The 19,950-nt window shown below is 38.5% G+C and overlaps 1 long non-coding RNA gene and 1 other non-coding gene across 2 annotated transcripts in view; one reads left to right on the top strand and one right to left on the bottom strand.

Moving 5' to 3' along the window:
• Positions 1-19,950, top strand: part of LOC126009341 (uncharacterized) — a 365,449-nt gene that overhangs the window by 73,507 nt on the left and 271,992 nt on the right. The gene's annotated exons all lie outside the window — the stretch shown is intronic.
• On the bottom strand, positions 17,616-17,748 carry LOC126010062 (small nucleolar RNA SNORA51). The gene has a single exon (XR_007496201.1). It is a non-coding gene; the product is annotated as a small nucleolar RNA SNORA51 (small nucleolar RNA).

Genomic DNA, 19,950 nt, shown 5'->3' with positions numbered 1-19,950 from the left:
ATCTATCTATCTATCTATCTATCTATCTGTCTGTCTGTCTGTCTGTCTGTCTGTCTGTCCGTCTGTCTGTCTGTCTGTCTATTTATCTATCTACCTACCTATTTGCATTCTATATCTAATCTATCTGTCTCTATCTCAGGGTGGCTTCCCAGGCATTGCTCAGGGAGCCAGAGTCATCCCATGGTATTCCTCTATCATTTGAATCAGTCAGTACTCAGATCCATTGTGCAATGCTGCCCAGGAATTGCCACTGCTTGGGGCCAACAAGGTCACTGCATTGATGCTCAGAGGAAACCATCTTTTCACACTTTGCATAACATGACTATGCATAATCACTGTGTATGCTGAAGGGGCCATAAATTCCCTGAAATTAAAAGAAAATTTTGTGAGCAGATGTGCATTATTTAGATGAAAGAATGTTGGAAAACAAGGAGTAGGTTTTTGGTTTCTATAAACTGCACATTATGAGTCACATTCAGAATAAGCTTCTTGGCCAGTAGAACCTGATTGGACAGATTCATTGGTGCTCCTCTGAATCCCTTGGACTTCCGTGACTGGACTGAGGCCTTTGGTTATATTGCTTTATCAGCAAGACATTAAAGTTGCTTGGTCCTCTTGCTCTAGGGAGCTGTAGTTTCTCTGTGAATCTTCCTTCCCTTTTTACAGAAAGAGTCCTTGAAATCTGCTGTATTTACTGCTATAAATTCTAGGTTACCTCTGGATGGCTGACATGACTTTCATGGAAAAAAGGTAAGAAATTTGAACCCAAGGTGACTCAAACTACTAGTTTTTCAACAAATATAAGCCACTGAAAGTGACTATGAACTGGGTGAAGATTTTGCTGTGAAGTGATAGAAGATAAAAAAGGAATGACAAAAAGATCATGCCTTTCAATAACTTCTTGTCCAGATTCAGACAAAAAGAAAAATTCATTGTAACCCTGGCAATAGAACAAATGATTTGGAATGGCAGCCTTTAAAATATTAAAGTTGAACCCAAACATAGTGCTCGACAGGAATGAGAGTGACTTGGAACCTGTATATTTCTTCACTGATTCCTCAAACACATATGTTTTTATTTGTCTGTGTTAGGTATTAAGAGTTCTTTGGCAAGCAAATAGAGAAGCAGTTCATGACTAGGAAGAACTGACCACTAAGTAAAATCACCACACACCAAAAAATGTGAATTTTTTTTGCAGATATCAGAGCTATTTTGATTGGAGATATGACACCATTATGGAATCTTAAGAGGGCTGTCAAGGAGATCCCTGAAGATTTTCCTACTAAAGTAATACCAGCCGTCGATGGAAGAACAGAAATTAAATGCTAAAAAAGGTAAGAACAAGAAGGAAACTTCTGCCATGAGGAACAACATGTGCAAAGTCTCCATGGCAGGAAGTAAATAGCCTGGTACCTGTCAGTGTGATAAAAAAAATTGCTTTACTGAGCTCTAGTGCCAGTAAAGTGTAGTTGTTCAAAATGAGGCCAGAAATAGACCATGAAGAACCATGAAGATAGATTATATAAGCAAAAGTCCAGTAACAAGTGGTAGAACTACTTTTAATTAGGTACATGACAGAGTATTGACAATCCATTTTGTTGAGGGGAAATTGGGGACCGTTTCATATTTCTGGTTGTTTTGGAGCTGGTGTTTGGAGAATGAATGGAGGCATAAATGTTTAAAAAAAGAATAAAAGAGAAAAAAAGAATCATTATAGAAACTGCTAGTATAGTATAGTATAATATAGTATAGTATAGTATAGTAGTGTAGAGTAGAGTAGAGTAGAGTAGAGTAGAGTAGAGTAGAGTAGAGTAGAGCCCACACATTTCTTGAGGGTGATAAGAGATAGAGATGATAGAATCCATGTCTTTGGGAGAAAGACTGGGGATGGTAAATCAGACCAAACAGAGTTGGCAGAGTTGGATTGAGTTTTTAAGGAAATATATAGGATGATTATAACTTTCAAAAACATCTGGATCATTTCCAGATTATTATTTCTACCTATCTTCAGTTTTACAGATTAAAGTTGGGCTAATTCTAGCAATTCTTGGAGACACCTCAGATGTGCCTTTTGGTGATATGAACTGTACTGAACAACTACGACACAGAAGTACACACAAGACCCTGAACTCCAGCAGTTCTCTGACTTGGCACTCATTTAAGGATGACACTATCCAAGGGGTTTCTGAGTAGGTAAATGAAGATAAACTCTATTAAGTATTTGAAAATCTGGTTTTAATGATAATAGCATTGACTTCTTGACTTGAGGCCTCTTGTCAATGTGGTAGGTAAATGAAAAAGATTAAAAACCTTAAAGCTCCTACTTTAGAAAAAAATGTAAATCTTTCCTTAGGTTTGACAGCATTTTAGCATGGGGAATGTGACTAGAAATAGTCAGTGGTTATAACACTGGAAAATAAAGTGGACATGATGACAGGTACAGGAGGATGGATTTGTTAAAGTAGAGGTTATTGGCTAGAGATGGATTTGTTAAAGTAGAGGTTGCTGGTTACCCTAAAAAGTAAACACAAATGCATGCTGAGTATTTTGTTTGGTTTTTCCTAAGACACATTCTGAAGATAAAGGAGAGGAAATGTTCTACGCTTTGTTTTGAGATTTCTGGTATTTTATCTTCTTCAAAAAATTCATGTAGGTTGTTTGAAAGTTGAGTTTTTTTTCCCTTTGAAGTAACTTAAGGAAGCAAAGAAATGAGGATGGAAAGTAGCCTTCAGAAATTATCTGATGAGCCCAGTGGTTCCTACTCTGGGTATGTTGTCCATTCTAATAGTAACCCTGCACACCAAACTTTATTATACCCATTTGGTTATTTTATAGATGAGGGAGTCAAGCAACACTCCTGAAATCTGGTTTTGTCTTTTCTGTTTTGCAATGCCAGAGGGTCAGATCATGTTCTGACAACTACAAGACATGTGTTTTTACCACTAAGTTACCTACTTGGCCACTGATCTAGAAGCTGGACTCATCTCTGGTTGTGTCCAACTATGACTCTACTGTGCAGATGAAGAACTGGAAGCTGAGATATTTCATTCCTAAGGTGACTGTGCCCAGAGACAGACTATTTGGCCTTCTCACCTTGCTATCTCTACTAGATATGGCAGGAAGCCTACATTGTCTGCACCACATCACAACAGTGTATTGAACATGGGGCTGTGCTCCTCCTGGGATTCATCTTATTTAATTCTCACAACTACCAATGTAAGACAGGTATTTGGTATGGTTTTTTCCTATGCATGAAGAGACAACAGAGGCAGAGCACTGAGAATCACTTCTCTGTGCCCACATGGCCAGCATGGTATTAAATCTGTGATTCAAATCAGGGCACACTGAAACCTCTGCTGCCTGCCAGCACTAGGGCCAGCTTTGTACATATTACCCCCAATATGCTATTCAAATCTGTCAGCTTCTATTGTGACCAATGCTTCTGTTTTCCCACCATTTCAGACCACAAGTCCAATGGTTTCTTTTATTTCCACTTTGTCCTGCATGTAAATATAATATGGCATATGCATATCACACCAGGCTATAGAAATGCCACCAATATGTTCCCTCTTGACCAGCCTTTAGTTCAGAAGGGATTGCTCTCAGCTTCCCGGAAGCATTTCTTAAGCTTAATTTAAAGGACCATAAAAATGCAGTTCCTTTTTAGGTAAGTTTCATTTACTGAGTTATAGGATAGATGAGTCATAAATAAATTGCTCCCATACCTTGTCGATTTCTATCCCTATCTTTGGAATGCATGGATGCTTAAATATCTGCAAAGAAAAGAAATTGGATTCTGTGTTAGTGACTCTGGTGAACTTTCTTTCTCTCTTTCTTTCTCATATTCTAAGCATTTTTTTCTCTTTCTTCCTGCAAGGGTATTTCATAGTCCTAATAGAATTATTTCTTGTATGGTACTTTATGCATAATAACATTATTAATATTAAAATGATAAATATTGTGACTCCTGAATGATCGTTTTGATCACACTTTAACTGTGGCAAAACACTTTTTAGGATCCTTTCAAATGTTGTTATAACCTTATATTCATATGCCTACACAGATAACAGGTCTCTTGAACTGACATTTGAAAAAATAAAAACCCAGCTAATTCACCCTCAATCGTACTTGATGTGAATTACAAAGGAACAATTTTCTGTCTCCAGACAAAGTACCTTATGTGTATTGCAAAGGAAATAGTAATCTTTTCTTTCCACTTCATCTCTTTGAACAACCTCCATTTTAGTGAGATACAAAAGAGTCTTAAGCCCAAAACAAGTGGAAGAGGAACAACACAAAGCCTTGACTGCACATTATACCATAAAGAAACCAGCAACGGCAGAAACAATAGCATAGAGAGAACAGGTATGTAATCAGCCTTTTACTACAAAGGCCCAAAATAATGTCTTAGGGATCTTATACGGGATTATAAGTAAAGTATACGATGGGAAGTCACTGACTCCAATGGAAGCATTTCATAACAATATGTTTCAATGCCTTAATCTTACTATATTTAAAATAACCTCTCATCTTTTCTGTCCACAGGAGTTCTTGGATACAAAGGCTGGACAACCTAAGGTGGCACCTCTGTGCTCAGTCACACTAGATACTATACTCAGCTTGCATTATGAAAATGTCTTGATAAAACACTTTAACATACCCTTTATCTCTAGGTTATGCTCTCTTTTAGGACCTGAGCATGTGGACCCAGGCCAGGCCACTGAGCAGCAATTGTGATCTATAGACTTATACTACAGGGCCTACTCATTGAACACGTTCAAGTAAGCTAACATTCCCTTGCTCTTTTCTCCTCTCTTCTCACTACCTTTATTCCCCTTTTTTTCTTCTACTTTTTCCCCTCACTATCATCAATTCAATCCATGTCAAATAAAAACTACACTGTTACCTCCTCTTTAGGAATGAAAAGTTATTATATAAGGTGCTGCAGACAATACTGGGTAAACACCTAGATAGATAGACCTCACTAACACATTGTGTAGTACCCAAGATGCGAAACCTATAGGTATCCAAAAGTTGATCTATTAGTTTCTTTACCTTACATGTACTATATTTACCTATCTTTTTGTACTTATTTCTTCTTATTATTCTTATTAATTCTTATTATTATTTCTTACTTATTCTGTAGCCTATTTCTTGCTCTACCCTCCTCTTTATCTTACGCTATACCTAAGCTAACTACTATATGTTTATATGTGGGCATGAGCACACAGAGATATGACTCCTTCTTGAGAGCCAAACCTAAATTGTAAACAACCCATACCTATAGTGTATATAGCCCCTACCATATACTATCTCCTCTCCCCCCTTCAGAAATCTGACTATCCCTTCACCCCCCAATCCCAACCTGATTTCCCACCTTATTAAAACTCTTCACCCTCAGTTCTTAATCCATTAGGCATCAAGACCGACCTCCTACCCCAATGAGCCAGTACCCAGCACCCAAGCGAAGGGACACCCACTCAGACCCACACCTTGTCCCTGGCAAGAAAATACAATTAACACCCCTGCTGACTGTGTGTGACCCTCCTTATCACCTCTCCCAACGTGGACTGTTGTTTGATACCAGACTTAGTTCCAAAAGGATCCCCACTTCAAGAACTCTACCCAAGACCTCTCTGCCAGAAATCTTTTCTCAATCTCAAGATGGCCAGGGTGTGTGATGAAAATGCACCCTGGAGCCCACACCCCACAATAAAATCTCAAAAGTTAATGTGGAAGCCTATACTTCCTTCATAAGTTTAAGACCTATATAATACTACCACTTAACCTGTTATCCCCCAAATGTAAAGTATTCTCCTGCATCACTTTGTTCCTTAGTTACTTTTTAAATTCATTTCAAAATTTTTTTCTTTATATATGCGAGCATATATTTTTTATTTTTTGTCTTGTTTCTGTTCTTTTCTCTTTCCACTCCCAAATGCACCAGCAATATAATGTAACATCATTTCTTCCTGCAAAGGCATACTAAAAAGGGGGAAATCTTACATCTAAAACAAGCTCTTATCTACTAGGGATAAAAACTCATACTTTTTTACAATATAGGGGTACCTCCCACCTTGAGCATATGTCATGTGGAACCAACTTGGACCCCAGGTGATTAGACACCAATTGTCCAGCTTTGAACCCTGGATTCCAGACATAGAAAAGATACAGTTTTCCACAATAGCTCCAGGAACCAAATCCCCTCCAGGACATCCTCAATACTGCTCTGGCACCAACATGTGCCAGTTCTAATAAGATACCCTGACAATGAGGAAATGGGAACAACTTGATATAAAAACAGGCTGTCTTACCTTACCATCTAACGATAAGACAAAATCAGAAGACTTGTCACCCTTTGATCTGTGCAAAAGCCAAGATTGATATCTACAGATGACTGAATTTGATAACCATGACTGGGCAGAAAGTATTCCGAGGACTAATAAAAAAGCCCTAGCCTAGGTTTTGGTCTATGATCTGTACAACCAAGATCTCTAATTCCAGAGGTCTGACTAAGACAATTACAACTGAACGTTCTTCTGGAATCATAATGAAAGACTCTATCCCAGGCTCCATACTAGTTTAGCACAATGACCAAGACCACCAACTACAGAAGATGGATTAAAACGACAGTGAAGAAACAGAACTTCTAGAATCACAAAGAAAGACTTCATCATAAGCTCCATTTCTTGACCTGTGCAGATACCAAGATCTCTAGATATAGAGGTCTGATTTTATCACCCATGATGGAGGAGTAGTCTTCCATATACCACAAAGTCACCGAGGGGAGAGTAAATGAACATGCAAGGAGTCTATAGTTATTCCCATGACAGTATACTTCAAGGGTAGAGAAACCCTGTATCTCTTAGGCCAAGGGAATTCCCTTTCTAATATCCCCAATATTTACTGTACCTACTCAGGAAAAAAAAACAGTACAAAATAATCTTTTATTATTTATTTATATATTTATATTTTTATTTCTTTGTTTTGGTTTGGATATTGAAGTTGTTGTCTCCAATTTTTTCCTCCTTTTTGCACTCTGTTACGTTTTTATTTCAGGACCATGGTTATTAAGTGGTGCTTGTCTTTATTGTTGTAGTGCTCACTGGTTTTTTTTTTCTTTTATATTCCTTTTGTATTGCTGTGGTGTTTCACTGTCTTTTCCCTTTCTGCTCTCAAACTGAGGTTGAGAGCCTCTAGAAGGACTCTGTCCATATTCAGCTTACCCTATTTTTTTACCCTATTTTATTGCTTTTCTTTTCTTCAAACAAAACCACATAACTTGAACTATCTAGTTCCGCCTCTCAAATAGAGAGGGAAATAATGGAGAGTACCAAGACCAAACAGTTGTATGATCACTAAGTAGTAAGCTAGACACAGAGGAGACCACTTATACTAGTAGTCTGGGGGGTGAAAGTGGGGGATATGGGATGCAAGATGGAAACGGGGATGGAGGAAGGACAATTTTGGTGATAGGAATGCCCCTTATTTAATGTTAATATGTACATAAAATATTATTGTGAAAGATATGTAAGTCACTTTGGTCAAAATAAAAATTATTAAAAAAAAGATTCTTAAGTGGATTTGGAGGTGTTGGCTCACACAGCTGAGTATTTTTGCTAATGTGGCCCTCGGTTGCTAGGCAGAAGTTCCTTGGTGGTCAAAGAGCCTGATTTCCTCCTGTTCCATAGCAGTTTGATGAAGAAAAATGAGGTTGGAGCAGGGTATCAAAGGCCAGTTGCTAATACTGGCTTAGATAGAGAGATGTAGTCAATGTCATGGGCAACTTCTTACCCATTCTAAGTTTCTCCATCTCCAAACTCCAAAGAGTTTGTAGATAGTTGCTGAAGAACTTCTGCAATATTCCATAATTCCATGGTTCTTGAAAATGGCCATAGGAGAACTCCACAAAGGCCTACTCCCAAATGTTTCATGTAGAATAAATTTTTTTTTCAACTATGATCTTCTCTGGTTTGTCCTTGAAAGGAAAAAAAAAGAATATAGGAATTGATAGCTATCTTTATCTCTGACACCATTTCTCATTCTGTGTCTTTTGCCACCTTGAGAGGGTAAGTCCTTTGTGATGCTTTGCAAGAGAGAGATTAATTTTACAGAGGAGGAAGCTGATGTTCAGAGAAGTAAAGTTACTTGCCTGAGTTCATAGAAATATTAGGAGGCAATATAGAGAAATCCTAGTCCTGGCACTAAGAGCTGCAAGTTTGAGTTTTGATGCTATCTCCACAGCTAGCCAGAGCACAAGTGCACAAATAAAATCCACACCTCAATGTTTGTGTTATCGAGGCTAGAGTCCTGTGGTCCTAACACATCTCAATTTTTGTGTTGTCTGAGTTGGTGTTCAGGGTTCCTAGGGTGAAGAGATGCAGGATTGACAGAGAACTGCTCTCTAGTGTCCTGGCTGCCAGCAAGGTTGTTTGTCCTCCATCCAGATCCCTATGGTCTTTGGAGATGAAGCACTTCATGGCTACATGTGCCTGCAGCATGTTTTTAGCTCCTGTGCTGGCTTCCAGTTATGGCATAATTTAGGGCAAGACCAAAGGGAAGCATAGATCAACAGCTATTTCTACTCACAGAGTCATCTTTTTCAATCTGAATTAAAGGTGTCAGCTGAATTTGTGTCTCCCCTCAAACTTCTTAAACAAAAAAAATCTTTCTTTGACTCCTCTGATATCTGGGATCTCTGAATTTTCATGAGTGTGGGCTACACAACACCTATTGAAGACTCTCTCTTCAGGATTATTCTCCTGTATGTTTGGATCACACAGACAAGAAAAAGCACTTTAGAGGACACCTATGATTGGGCATAAGATCTAATTTCTGCACCATCTTAAGATTCTGTATTGAATTACTTGCTCACCTGAAAGTTTTATACCTATAAGGTCATGTTAAATATCTGGGGGTGCAGATATGGTTATATATTTTGGGGACTTCTTAAATCATGTAATCTTTGAAAGCACTGGCTTGACCCAGCCAGCTTGGTAATATTATTAGTGAGAAAAGGTATAGATTCAGCCATAGTGGCCTTGGGAACATATCACATGCAAAAAAGTAATAGGAGATGGTCACAGAGGTCAGATTTTCAGAGTCGGGGCTCTTGGGTGAAAGATTGTCTCAAGAAGGCACCTACAGACCTATGTGTTTCTGCTTATGAAGTTTTGGAGGGGTATCAAGATGCTGAAGGTAGCTTTTGGGGATTTTTAAGGCTAGGAACAGGTATAATAAGGGGGGGGCAGAGGGAGAAAGAAAAATTAGTAGAGATTGTGACACTAGTACCATGGTAAAAGCTGGTGGTATAGTGGGATGGGGCTGGAGGCTGTCTATAAAGGTGGTTTAAAATCCAGTGCTGGCTCAGCTCACATAATAAATGTTAAGCTATATAGGTCACTGGAATTTCAATGGTCACTTGTATATCCATTGCATTCCTCAGGACCACAGTAATCCTCTGATGGAGTATGGGGTCTGAAAGGAAAACATGAGACACAAGGGTGTAGGTTTGGGGTTCAGGAGATTCTTCTACTCCATAAACTGTGAGGGAGAGAATAGATCTGCTCATGCAGGTTCTGTAATCACTGTTATTCCATAGCACATGGAAGTGAATTACTCTTGTCTGCCAGGGCCCAGCCAATACCTAAAAGTATAAGGAGCTCCTGAGAAAGGGACTATTGAAGAATCGGGGCCATAGATAGCAAGCCAAGATTCAGGACATGGTTCAGCTGAGCATTAGCTGAGAAAGCCAGTGGAACATTGCTGGAGGAGGATGAAGAAGATCAGATCTGTATCCAAGAGGCAAAAGCTAGATGTGGGCTGTCCCACGAACCACATCCTGTGTACTATGCAAGAGAAAGAGTGGAGGCAATGGAAGTCTTGTAAGAGTAGCTGTGTGAAGGCTGGAGCAATGGCACAGTGGTAAGGTGTTTGCCTAGTACATGGCTGACCTAGGATGGACCATGGTTTAATCCCCAGGTGTCCCATATGGTACCCCAAACTAGGAATAATTTCTGAGTGCATAGCCAGGACTAAACCCTGGGCATCACCTAGTGTGACCCTAAAACCAAACCAAAACAAAACAAAACAAAAAAGTAGCTGTGTGAATGAAACTCTAGATACCAACTATCTTCTAGGAGTTTCCAGCAGCAAAGAGTAGATTTTTTTTTTGATTCTTCCTACTTCAGACTAGGGTCAACTGAGGAGCCTACTGGATGATAAGGAATAAATGGTAAGACTTGGGCAACTGGCCCTGAGCTGCTATAGTAAATGGAGCAGCTAATGGGCATGGTATGTGTTCAGGTATATGTGTGCATATGTGTTTGTATGGGTGTGCCTGTGTGTGGCTGTCTGTGTCTCTGTGCGGGCATCTGTGAAACTCAGGATGTGTCTGTGTGTTAGTGTATATCTGTGTGTTGCTTCTGGCCTGGGAGGAAATTAGAGTGGGGGCTGACTCTCTTTTCAATATGTTAGATATAGGCAGGGGACTCTAATAGAAATTTCTTCTAGACTTCCCTCTGATTTCCCAAATCCTGAGGGTCTTTCTTCTTCCTCTATAAAAAGTTAAAGCTTCAGCAAGTTCAGAGAATTTCTCAAAATGAACTTATTAGCACTTTAGTTGTATAAATAAGTATTTTAATTTTTGTGGCGCACATTAAAGTTGGTGGATGGGAGACTGTCAGAATTCTTAATCGTCATGAAATATGCTGTTAATAATCAGTCTTATTAAATCTAAATGAAATGCCTGTGTGAGGCCCTATTTTAGTATTTTCTCCACTCATGGCTGATTTTTTATCTCAAACAGCAACCAAAGTCATTTTAAATCATCATCAAATTAACTATTTATGTTCCCTTTCTGCACCCCCCCCATCTGCCTCTCTGTCCTTCCTTTCCCAAATTTCATGTTTTATGAATAAAAATTCATGTTCACAATCAGTAAAAGATGCCCTTTGAGCACTGATAGAGACACCCCATTTCAGGGCAGAACTATGCCCTGGAATTCTGGGGATCAATTTCTGCAGAGCTCTTTGTTCCTGAGAGATCCTGGGTGTCAAGAAGTGGATGGCAAGTGGAAGAGAGAGTTGCATGGTTAGCAGAGTGTCTGGAGAAAGACCTTATGTCTTCCTGATGTTGTGTTCCCACAATTACCTCTGTACACTTTCTGGGTCTCAATTCAGTGTCTAGAATCAGCAGTGACCTGATATTCCTCTTCTTCCATCTCCCTACTCTCTATTCAATACATACTGGAATTAGAACACATAGCGGCAACAGAATCAGGAGAAATTTGGAAGAACTTCTGCTATGATGTCCTATTTGGACTTGAATCCCATACCCCCTTCCCAACAAGTTCCTTTAGTTAGGTGTGATAGACTTCTAGTTCTTGGATTTCTTCTCTTTAAACAGAGAAAATCACATTTCTCTCGAAGGATGAAATGAAAAAATGCATGTGGATTACCTAACCCATGGTAGATGTTTAAGAAGTGCTATTTTTTTCTTTTATTTTAAAAAATACATAAAAGGAGAGACAAGATTCTGCACTGTGTTTGGCATCATTTACATGCTGCCATTACACAAACAAAGATGTTTGAGCCTGGACTTGGCACCACTCATTTGTAAACTAAAGTTGTCATTAAACGGAAATGAACACAGTATGTCAAGTTCAGCTATATATATACCAGGGAGAAAAATGCTTGTCAGTTAAGGACACAGACCACATTGGGAAGAACTGGAAGAGAATATTCTTGAAAACTGACATGTGGTAAACCAGGAATTTTGCATAAGTTCAGCTGTGCTCCAGGAGTATAATAACCTCTTTTCACCTCTGACTGAGCACAAAGAGGCAGATCCTTAAGAATTGTCATGGCAAAGTCGTTGCAGGCCTAGTGGGTGGTCCTTTCTTGAAACACAGCAAATTCTGGAACATAGCAAGTCCTGGTTCTTTTCATACAAATGTAGACACCTAAGAAACCCACTTCTTCCAATGACTCACTCATTCACCAGTCCACAGTTTTTTATTGTTGCTTTTAATACTGTTTTGGGGGAGCACAACAATGATCAGTAGAGCATCAGATAATGAAATGTTTATAAAATAATATAATTTTTTAAAGGTAAGAAGCTACACTACTATGTATAATCTCAACAAATAACCAGCAAAAAAAAAATTGCATGCTTGCAAATATGTTTTTTGGTTTGGCATTTAAAAACTGGCTTTGAGAAGGGAGGAATAAGTTTTGCTGGAATCACCTGTGCATTGGCAAAAAAAGAATTGGATTGCAACAGGAGGAGCTAAGCTGTATTTTGACTTTTTTTTCTTTTTTCTTTTGGTTTTTGGGCCACACCCAGTAGCCTCAGGGGTTACTCCTGACTCTGCACTCAGAAATTGCTCCTGGCTGGCCTCGGGGGACCATATGGGATATGAAAACCCAGGTCTGTCCTGGGTTTTCAGAGTAAAAGGCAAAGGCCCTCCCACTGTGCTATCACTCCAGACCCTGCCATCTTGTCTTTTTTAAAATGACATAACTGGTCCCTTGATCAGCAACTGGCCAAGTTTGCTCCTGTGTAAAACTGGAACCATAAACATTTTCCTGTTTGTGTTATTGAGAAGATTAGAATCAGTAAATATTCATGAAATCACCAAACCCAGGTCTGAGCCCTACCAAGTGAACAGCAAAGAAAGAGGCTGGAATTGAATTTGAAGAGGCTGCACAGAGGGTCAGAGGCTTCAAACAAATATAACATCAGATAAGGTTCAGGCAGCATGACTTAGAACAGATGGAGCCTCAATTATCCAAATTAAATTGGATTAAAAAATCCACCCTTAAGAAAGTATAGGTGAATTCAGACCCTATGAAGAATTTTAATTCCTTCGCTTGGCCACCCGCTGTGTTCAGTTGTTTTTTTCCCTTCATGTACCCAACTTTGAACTCAAAGAAGCATCTCTCAGTTCCTGAGGGCCTTTAATTCTTATTGAGCAAGGATTTAGAAAGTTTATGAGTAGAAAAAACAAGTGTCCCTGTTCCCCTTTTTCTTTTGGGATTACTCCCTCCTCTCATAGCTATGGCTCTCCCAATCCTCCTTAGGACTGGAGCTCTGGGCACTCATGTTCTTCAAGGAAACTCAGGCTTAGTTCTTTGCAGTCCCACTTTGGACCCATCCAGCACCCCTGTGCACACTCGACGGCCTCTTTCTTCCAGGAATGATGACGCGGAAAATGAAAGATGACAGTGATAGATGGACTTTTCCATTTTCTGCTAACGCGGCTCTGAAGTCAGAGCCCATTTTAATGAATGTCCATTAAGGTCAGATTTGGAAAGCAGGTATTAAGAGTCATTGCTGCTAATTACACCCTGAGAGCTCTATTTGTATTTTCAAATTGGATAAAAGGGTTAGTAAAAGGGAACGTTTCACCACCGGCTGCCTCCTGGCTGGCTCTCCAAAGTTTTCGGGAATGGTCGCTGCCCAAACTTGCTGAGAAACAGTGACCTGTGCTTCCCATAGCCCAGGTGAGCCAGCGCCTATGGGAGGAGTGACTGCTGCTCCGGGATCCTGTCAGTCTCACAGATTTCATGACATCTGGGACCCTTGAGAGTACTTGAAGCCAACAGCGCGGCTCTATTTTAATCCCACTCCTTCTAGAAACTTGAAACTGTAAGGAGAGTCTTCCTGCTGACAGGTGGCTCCATAAAAGTTGCCCATCTGCTGCTAATTATGGCAGAGAGAAAATTCACACAGTCGAGTTTTCAGTTTATCTGCTAAAGATCTCCCAAGGTGTAACTGTCTTCCCGCATCACAAGGCCATTCACAGCACGCCATCTATAGAGCCTGTTAATGATTTAAATAATCACAGACCGTGGGCGGCGGGAGCACTGCATGGAAGTCTGCTGTAGGCTGGTTTGAGAAGGGTAGCCTGGCAGAGGGGCTGTGGCTTGGGACTGAAACGGGATTGCCAGAGTGTCATTGTTCTCCTCACTATATTTCCAAAGGAAATTTTAAGAGGGACAGAATCTGGCAGGATTAGCCTCATTCCATCTTTGACAGGCTTGGATTCCCAAATTCTAGCACACAGCTTTCTTCCATTTGTTGTTGCTTCTGTAAAATGGATGTACTCTCCATGACACTGCTCAGAGAGCTGTTGTGACTTCAGTCAAGAGTGACTTCTCCATAGTCTTCTGTAGAGAAGTTCTATGCAAGTTCTATGCAAAGATTGTCCGACCCATCTGACAGGTACAAATGATAAAGCCCAACAGATTAGATGATGAAATAATTTAAGAAAGAAGAACAGATATTTCCCTTCTCTATAGTTTTCTTCCATGTAGACAGCAGTAGAATTTTAAAAGGTTCTTTCTGCTTTGTGTTCTCATAAAAATCTATCATAGTATTTTATTTATGTGCTCTGCAATATTAGTTTTATATTAGTCATTGGCTTTGGGGCTATCTCTGCTAGGCTGCAAGTACTTTGAGAATGAGAATGTCTTGATCACATTTATTCATATTTATACTCCTAGTGCTCTGCAGGACCTGATATCTACTAGCTGTTCAATATATGTTAAATTGAAGAGCCTAGACATTTAAGCAATGAAACAAATGTGATTTTACTTTATGATGAAGTTATGTTCAACATTAACCTTAATAAGTAGTCCTGAATCTGTCAGATTCAATCAGTTTTGACATATTTGATGGTTTTTGTGCAAATGCTAGGAATTTTATAAAATCCATTTCAAAAAGACATAAAACTCCAAGTAGGATGTGATGAGCTGGAACCTTCTTGATCTGTTCCCTAGATTTTGTTTTTGGTTTACTTTATTCTGAAGGCTGCTTTTCAGGTTGGTAGTAGGGTAGGGCAACCTAAGTGACTGAGGTTCTATCAAGTATTCCCTGATATTCCTAAGAAATCAGAGAGTGTCCACTAGTGTGTTTACAAAGAATATACAGAAAATAAATGATCAAATCAAATAAGTACATGAGAATGGGAGAACAAAGAGACAGTGTTGAGGTCAGATCAGGAGTAAAGGTATTATGTCACTCTGGTCTTCATTAGCCCAATTGTCCCCTCATATTTGCATGTTCTTTAATTGAAATAATATAATTAGAATAGGGCTCTTATAGCTTTTTGTATAACTTGGTCCACATAGCATATAAGTTGGGAAAGCAAATTATTATAAAATGGTGTCAACCCAGAAAATAATGCAGAAGTCTAAAAGGAGCTAGAAAAGAAGACTGGTTGAGCAAAGATGTATATTCTAAAATGTTCTAAGTCTAGAGAAATTTGGTTGCTGTTGACTTTATTTAATATTTGATCTTGCCTTTTCTGTTTGAATACTTTCTATTTCTACTTCTATGCTTCTCTATTCTTGGAAATGTTACATCAAATTGAGGTTGCAAAGCAGACAATAGATTGAGACAGGACTTTTTGGACCCTAAGTTTGAGAGCTCAGTTTTGAACTATTTGTCTCACACAACTTGCCTTTTGTACCTCCTGTTCTGGTCTTTTTAGCTTATTTTGTGATCTAATCTCTTGAGGCTAAGCATTGATTTCTTTCCTTGATATGTCCTACACCTCTATTGAGTCACCTCTTCTGACCTACAAAGGTTCTTTATCTTGGTCCTTATCTTGACTCCTATCCTGGGCCTTTTGCAAGGTGTAAGATGAGCAAGATTCATGTGGTTTCTCTTCCTATAATTTTTTGTTTTCCATTATTCTCTCAAGGCCTTCCATATTTGATTATTGTACTGCTTTCTTCTTTCTTTCCCTATGGGCAAATGTAATGTTAGAAGAAAATTAAAGAGTCTCTTACTTGGGAAAAGGTTGGAAAATCTTAATTGGCATACTGGAAATGAAGATTGAGTTTATGTTGTCATATTATATTGCTTGCTTATTTATTGAGACTATCTCCCTAAGGAGAGTCTTTTGTATTTCTTTCATGGCTAGCATAGATACCATAACTACTAAATAAATGTTAATTACAAAGTCACAATAATCTGTATATTGACTCTTGGTTTTGTTCTATTTCTACCAATGAATAGCTAACAAGACTCATTTTAGTTTCTGTTATTCCTTTAAGATGAGGTATTTTTGTAAACCAAAGCCTATGATGCTGCATTTTTATTTTTATTTTTTTAGTTTTTTTGGGGGGCCACACCCGGTGACGATCAAGGGTTACTCCTGGCTATATGCTCAGAAATTGTTCCTGACTTGGGGGACCATATGGGATGCGGAATATTGAACCGAGGTCCGTCTTGGGTCAGCCATGTTCAAGACAAATACTCTACCACTGTGCTATTGCTCCAGCTCCTGTATTTTTATTTTATTTTAATTTATTATTATTATTATTATTATTTTGGGCCACACTGGTGACGTTCAGGGGTTACTTCTGGCTATGCAAGAAATTGCCCCTGGCTTGGGGGACCATATGGGATGCTGGGGGATTGAAACCACAGTCTGTCCTAGGCTAGCGCATGCAAGGCAGACATCTTACGCCCTGCGCCACTGCTCCAGCCCCTGTATATTTTTTTTAGAAGAGAATTTGGTTAATGTATGTGCAGTCTTAACAATGATATCAATCACTAGCATAAATTTTATGAGCTATTTTATATTTTAGCAATAATATTACTATAATAATGTGAGACATATTTTTAAAAACATTTTTATAAATTACTTTATTTAGAGACTATTACATAGTTGATCATAATACATTTATTTTAAGACCAATCCCACCACCAATGTAAAATTCTCTCTACAATTATCCACAGATATTTACCTATTCCTAAGCCTAACCCCTTAGCATCATAAAATAATATAATTTTTATTGCCTGTTTAATGGTAAGGGTTAATGATATTTTTTTAAGTACATCAATAAGAAAATTTTTGAAACTTACTATATTTCACAATGAGGTCATTTAGTCCTTGTCAGAAGTTTTGCTAGGTGATTTGTTGCTAGTTGATTTTCTGTTATTTGTTAGGTGACTTTGAATCCACATTGATGTCTAAATTTATGTATTCCTACTGGGGGTGACAGTATTGAAAAAATTTGGAGTGGTCCATGAGTTTCAAGCTCTGTATCTGATTGTAACTTTTGTGGAACATGGTTTTGACTACCAGGTCTTTTGGAATTATGAGAAGGCAAAGGAAAGTTGCCCACACTTACTCCAAAAAGTCCTGGAGATGACAGACAATATATTGGCATACCTGGAGTTTTGGTCCATTTGGTATGTCTGCAAAGATCAATGATTAAGTGTTGAAATGGGACCATTGGCAAAGAGGTGGTTGTGGGTGTTGGGTACAGCAGAAATGGCTTCAGCAGGGTAGAGACTTGGTCCACCCTCTCTTCCTGAAACGTTTTTTCATTAATATATGTTTTAATGGTGGGAGTCACTCCTGGTGGTGCTTGGGGACCACCAGAGTCACACCCAGTATTGTTAGGAGTTAAACCTGAGGCCTCATGCACATGGATCTATGATCTACCACTTGCGCATATCCCTGACCCATATTTTAAATTAATTTATTAAGGTTTGGGGGCCACAGCTGTTAGTGCTCAGACTTACTCCTAACTCTATACCCAGGAAACACTCCCGGTGAGTCAGGGGGCCACATAGAGTACCAGTAACTTCTTTTTCTTTGTCCCCCAATTCACAATACAGACCAGGCAAAGAGCCTGGGTTGAGGTGTATATGGAGTGCATTTACTGTACCTCCTCTTTCTATACAATCAGTATAAAGAACACAGCCTGTGGTAAGAATTGGGAGGCCTTTTCTTTTCTTTTGAATTTATATATATAAATTTATATATATATAAATTTTTTGAATTTATATATATATATATATATATATATAAAATCCTTAACCAGTGCAACATTCCCATGACCAATATCCCAAGTGTCCTGAAACATTTTTTAATTTTTAAATAAGTGTTGTTCTGCAAGCATGTGGCTTGATATTTTGAGAAAATACCTTCACTGTGACTACACTGAGATGATCTTGTCAAATTTTCTTTTTTGTTTGTTTTTGGGTCACACATGGCTGCACTCAGGGGCAACTCCTGGCTCTGCACTCAGAAATCACTCCTGGCAGGTATGGAGGACAATATGGGATGCTGGGATTTGAACTACTATCCATTCTGAAGCGGCTTCATGCAAGGCAAATGCCTTACAGCTTTGCTATCTCTCCTGCCCCCAACGTACATTTTCTTTGATGGTGTAAAGACAACCTTTCTGTGACCATTAAGGATTTCTTGGCAACCCTGAATCAAAATGTCCTTGCCAAAACCTAATTTACGGAATTGTATTTTTGCTCACTTACTCTATTGTTTCAATTAGGAAAGAACTCAGCCCAGAACATTGTCTCTGTACAGGAAGATGGCTTTTAAATGCTTTCTCAAGGAAGGCAAGCACTTATACAAAGTTCACCCTATGTCCCATGTAGATGCATTTTCAAGACAGTTGCCCCTGATTTGTTTTGAGGACCACTATGATGGACTTAAAATATTTTGTTTTCTTGGTTTGGGTTCCACATTTGGTGATATTCAGGGCTTACTCTGGATCACTCCTCGTGGGCTCAGAGTACCATAGGGGTTCTGAAGAACAAAGTGGGGTCAGCCTCATGCAAGGCAAGCACATAACACCCCCCCCACACTGTATTAATTCTCTGGCCCCATTAAAGATAATTTATAAAACTGAAAATAACATCAAAAGTTTACAAGTAGCTAAAATTATCCTTATTCACATTTTATAGATAAAGACTGACAAAGGTCAGATTTATTGTTCAGGTTCATCATAGCCAGAAAGTGAGAAAATCAAGATGAGAGTATAGTTCTCTTCTTTCCTTGTCAAGGTAGAGTAGTTCTAATGATCTCAAGTGGCACTCACATCCTTGAAATTGATCTCCTTACAGATTTGATAACTAGCCAAGAAAATCAGTCATAAAATCTATAAGGCTTATTAGCCACTTTGCTAGCATGATACATGACTAAAAAAAAACCTGGATTTTTCATTTTCCTTTTAAAATAATTTTTAATGATGTGCTGCTTTATAACATATATGTTTTAGGGGCAATCTCTCTGCCTACATGGAGAGGAGAGTGTTGGGGGAAAGAAAAATTATATGTTTTAGACGTTTATTACTATATGTCAACATCTGTTGACATCTGTATATACAATGTTAAATACACCACCAAAAGCCCAATTTTATCCTCTGTAATACAATTGTCTCCCTTCATTCAATTTACCCACATTATTCCCACACTTGAACCTAAAGTACAGAACATAGTCAACAGTCTGTGATCTTTGGTGAGGAAATCTAAAATTACTTTCTATTAATGCAAATTATTATAATTAACATCAGTGATGTATTTAATTGCTGTTTGTAAAAATTACTTTCTATATACATTAAGCTTTGGAAAACTAGCTATAAATATTTGGGGATTTGTGATAACAAATTAATTGCAGAACTGACTTAATGATTTAAAACCTTGTTGATCTGTTGGCTCATTTCCTCAAGTGGGAGGAATGGTGAAGATTCTTCTAGGGGAGTATGGTGGTATGTGAAAGACATTTGTTCAGTCTTTCAAAAGAGGCCCTGGGAGCTGATAAGAGTAGGAAAAATATTAAACTGCCCTTTTATATTCTCACAAGATTTATTATCTTACTTCACACATGGAATATTAACTGTGCAACACACAAGATCCAGGGTCAAACATATACTCTTGTCAGCTCAGAATATATTGTAAGAGCAGTTTCAAGATTATCATGCTGACACCAAAGGATGGAAACAGAGACCAAGTAATCATTCATAGAATCCCATTATTATACTTCCAAATTCTTTTTTAAATTAAATTTCTTTATTTTAGACATTGTGGTGTTATTGTTATTCATAATGATATTATTTCTGTTATTTGATATTCTATGACAAATATAAAGTTCCTGTCAAACTGGTCATCTGCTGATCAACCTCCTTG

This window comes from Suncus etruscus, chromosome 5 (genome assembly GCF_024139225.1).
Source record: "Suncus etruscus isolate mSunEtr1 chromosome 5, mSunEtr1.pri.cur, whole genome shotgun sequence".
Lineage (NCBI taxonomy): Eukaryota > Metazoa > Chordata > Mammalia > Eulipotyphla > Soricidae > Suncus > Suncus etruscus.
Note: the sequence above shows the minus strand (reverse complement) of the source record. Positions and strands in the feature narration are given on the sequence as shown.